Here is a 4,680-nt window from a genome sequence, read left to right on the forward strand (position 1 = left end):
CCCCCACTGGGGTGGCCTCTTTGACCAGAGTGACTACACGCTGTCCATTTTTCGGCCACTTGCTTCAAGGGGTGGAGCTGGGGCTGTTGTCAGAACTCAGAAATGAAAACGAAATGATCGGGGTTGATGACGTGGCTTCCCCATTACTCTTCCTGGTAAGAATTGCTGCAATCCTCTGACTTGGGGCAGAGCTGAGGTAGACATCTGGGTGTGTCTGGGAAACCCTGGGGAAGGTTCCTTTCTGTCCCGTCGCTGTCTGTGTGTGCTTGTGTGTCTGCGTCTTTGCCACCAGAAGGGGTTGGGCCTGTTTGCTCATGAGCAGCTGTCGAGGAGGCCCACTGTGTGCCACATACACGGCTCCTGAGGTCCTGAGGTGAAAGCCCCGCTATATCCACCACCCTGCGGGGCAGAGGAGGGGCCCAGAGGAGGAGGAGGGGCGTCCCGCCTCGTGGAAGGCCAGGAATCGGAGAGACCAGTGTCCCTTGTGCTGGGGTGGCACAGTGGGGTCCCTGTCTCCCTCTCCCACCCCCACACTCCTGGTCAGCCTCCTCCTGCTCCAGCCCTGGCTGCCAGGGCTGGCCCCCGACCTTCTCTATGGGGTGGGATGCTGGTGAGCCACATATTCCTAGAAGGACCCTCAGCACAGAGTGAGCCCTGGACGGTAGATACATGTGATTGACATCACTCACTTCACCAGCCCATCTGCTCCCTCCCTTCCTGATGCAGGCAGCAGGAGAGGGGCAGAGACACGACATTCCAGGAGGGAAAACCTTCTAGAAGAACCTACTTGACATGCCTGGTATCCTTGGCTCCCAGACAAGTCTGGACTACTGATCCCCCATGGTAGAAAGGGCCCTTCCACGAGATACTCCCAGACACAGCCAGATGCCCCATAGAGAAGGCGGTGGGCAGGTCCTCGTGGTCCTGGCCCCACCCAGTCCTCCGAGGGAAGCACCCACAGCTGTTTCTGCTCCTTGGCCGCCGACACCCCAATGGCATCCCCGGAGGGCCTGGGCTGCCCCTGCACGGTGAGCTCCGGGCCAGTGAGAGCTGGGGGCCCTGCTCTCAGCACCACCCTCCTCCAGGGATGGAGACCCAGGCCTTGGCTCTGTGAGCTCCTAGATCTGTTTCTGGATGGAGCTCAGCTGCCTCTGCTGTGCACACAGTAAGTGCCCAGCATGTGCGCCATGGCTCAAGTTGGGGATGTAGGAGTCTGAGCTGGGAGGAAGGGCCTGGCTTACACCTCTGGCTCTGGATGGAGAGGGCACCAAGCTCATAGTGTCACTCGTGTCACTTGGCCGTTCATTCATGCTGGGCAGAGGTTCTCTCGCAGGCTCCTGTGTTTACCGCATGGTGTCTTCTGCTGTGCAGAAATTTCAAATATAACCCAGTCAAATATATCAGGCTGTCTTCCCTGGGGCTCACACCTAAGGTCATGGCTGCTCCGCCCTTCCTAAGTGTAAAAATTCTTACCTGTCTCTCCACTGTATGTCGCTTCTCCAGGGAAGACTCCATGCCCACCTCGTGGAAACACCCGGAGCAGAAAAAGCAGCATCCCCGTGGCAGGGAGGCCTGAGGGCCGTAGTGTTTGGCATTGTGTGCCTTGTTTATGCCAGTTTTCTCAACCACAAGATTACAAGTGTTTTCCTGTATTTCGTCCTATCCTCTTGCATATGTAAATATGCATGTGTGAGACACACATGTACACATGCACACGCACACGCGCACACACACACACATGCACATGCACACACACATGCACACATATACATGCACACACATATGCACACACATGCACATACACACACGCACATGCACACACACGGACATGCACACACACATGCACACATGCACAGACACATGCGCACACACACATGCACACACATGCACACACGCACACACACATGCACACACACATGCACACACATGCGCACACGCGCATGCACACACAGAATGCACACACACGCACACACACAGGCACACACCACCACACATTTGTTGAGCCAAGTGGGTGATGTTCCGTCAAGTGCACCAAGCTGGCTTCTTCCTCAGGGCTTTTGTGCCTGTGAATGGGTGCCTTTTCATGGGCTGAGCTCAGCTTCTCCCATGACAGCCCGTGTGTCTGCCTCCCTCCCGGGCACAGAGCAGGAGCAGCAGCCCTGCCCTTCTCCCTGGGCAAGCGTGCTGTGCACAGGTAGGTGTTCAACATTGGATGAACAATTCATACTAACATTCCCTGTTCAACCCACCAAGTGTAAACTGCTGGGGTCCCCAGTATTCCTTGGGAGACACTTTAGAATTCACGGGTCACCCAGGGCGGGTGAAAGCTTGCTTTTCTTTGTCCTCTTCAGCCACTGTCCTTGCCAATGCCCACTCTTCCAATGCCAGCATGAAGGCCCCAGTGAGTGCCCTAGAGGGGCAGGACACCAGTTGAAGCTCTTTTTTGTAAAGTCTGTTTACACTGCAGCAATCCACAACCGTGAGCTTCACCCGATTCTCCTTACTAGTGAGGAAGTACACGGGGGGCCCAGAAATAAAGAATTTACACAGGCACTCTCTAATGAGATTTTATAAATTGCTACTCTTAGGCAATGTGACCTTCCTCGATGACTCCCTAGTGGGCAAGAATGTCACCACCTTGCATTGTGTAATTTGCCAGAACACAGCCCATCTCCAGTCCAAAGGGGTGAAGTTTTTCCTTGTGGCTTTAGAGCTTCCTTCTGAGCACCCGTCCACCCTCCTACACACACCCTTCTGAATGTTATAGCTTTATAATTGTATCGAGACTTTGTACAGCCCATGCACACTCTTCTGACTGCTATAGCTTTAAGATAGTATTGACTTCTTTTTTTTGAGACAGAGTCTTGTTCTGTCACCCAGGCTGAAGTGCAGTGGTGTGATCTCGGCTCACTGCAACCTCTGCCTCCTGGGTTCAAACTATTCTCCTGCCTCAGCCTCCTGAGTAGCTCGGACTACAGGTATGTGCTACCACACCCAGCTGATTTTTGTATCTTTAGTAGAGATGGGGTTTCACCATGTTGACCAGGCTGGTCTTGAACTCCTGACCTCAGGTGATCTGCCTGCCTCAGCCTCCCAAAGTGTGAGCCACCGTGCCCAGCCATGTATTGACGTTTTCTACCTCAACTGTCCTTATCTTTCGTAGTTTTCGAAATCAGATGAGTGGATCAAAGTCCTATGAATGCAATGACCAGCTTGTCAGGTTCCAGTAAAGTCCTATCAACATTTTTAATGTGATTGCACTCATTTATAGATTAGTGGGGTAGATGATTGATACTGGCAACCTCAAGCCTACATTTATAATTACATTGAGACCTCCATCAAAGGCTGGGCACACTGTGGGAGCTTAAGGAAGGACAGTGTGCTTCCTGTCCTGGCACATCATGGCAACCAGGCTTGGAGGGTCCCCAGAGGAGCCTTCACCACCCCCATGTGACGCCCTGCCCTTTGCTTGTGACTCTGGGTTTGACAACAGCCCTGACTCCACTCATTGGAAGTAAGTGATGAAAATTGTGCGGTCATTCTGGGCAAAGAGGCCAGTGTAGGGGAGGCAAGAGGGGCTTACCCTGGTGAAAGAACCCCACAGTTAGTCACGTCACAGGGCAGGTCCCAGGGAGACCTGACCACCGTCCCCCGGAACCCCACCTTCCAAGGGCCCAGGCCCCCTGTCCCCTGGGGCTTCACTCACAGCTTGGCCACAACCTCTTTCTTTCTCCCTGGGATGTGGCCCAGTGCCTGGAGATGGCCAGCCATCCCTCTGGGGGCCACCAGGTGACCAGCAGGAGAGCCGCGTCTGCAGGAGCAGATGTGGGGGCAGAGCCTGGATCCTGAGCATGGCCGCGGGCCTGAGTCTTGTTGTGTGTAGTGACGGAACCCTACTCTCAGTCCCTTGGGCAGCTGTGATGGTCCCCACAGTCACAGACCTCCCTCCAGCGCCCTCCGTTCCCACGCCCCTGTCCTCCTGGATCCTTCGTGTCCTCTGCCTCCCATCCTCCCGCAGTTGCCTGCAGCCCTGCCCGCCCCTATCCTCCCTCCTCTCTTCTCCTTTCTTTCCATGTCTCCATGGATCTCAGAGTCTGCTAGCTCTTCCCTTCGGGCCTACATGGCTGCGAGACTTCTTCCTGCCCTCCTGCGCCATCCCCTCTCCCTGCTTCTCCTAATCCCCTCCACTAAATAATTATTTTCCTCCAGGCCCATACAGTCACTGTCAACATTGTGGCGCAGTTTGGCCCCAGATATGTGAGCAGAAGTTTGCTGAGGGGAGACCTGCAGAAGGCTGCCCTTTCTGGACAATCTTGTCTTCCAGGGTGACCAGGGCCGGAAGGCTGGACCCAGGGGCTTCAGGCTCTGCAGATGGAAAGGCAAGAGAGAGCCAGTGCCCGCCATGCTGAGATTGGGAGGAGGGGGCTGCTGTCCAGGGGCAGAGTCCATCCTCCATGTGGAACCCCTCCCTCCTGGGCTGTCTCTCTAGGGGGTGGAATCGGGAAGGGGGTGGGGACAGGGCTGCTCCCAAGGCCCCCTGACTACACATGTGTGGCTCCTTTCCAACAGGGAGACTCGCTGCTGGCTCTCCTATTGCCTGGCCTGTCCCTTCGGACCAGGGCTGGCCAGCAGGAGGGAGCTCTGCGAGTGAGGCCAGAGTTTGAATTCAGGTGCTTGTCC

This window comes from Mandrillus leucophaeus, unplaced genomic scaffold, assembly GCF_000951045.1.
Source record: "Mandrillus leucophaeus isolate KB7577 unplaced genomic scaffold, Mleu.le_1.0 Scaffold2, whole genome shotgun sequence".
Lineage (NCBI taxonomy): Eukaryota > Metazoa > Chordata > Mammalia > Primates > Cercopithecidae > Mandrillus > Mandrillus leucophaeus.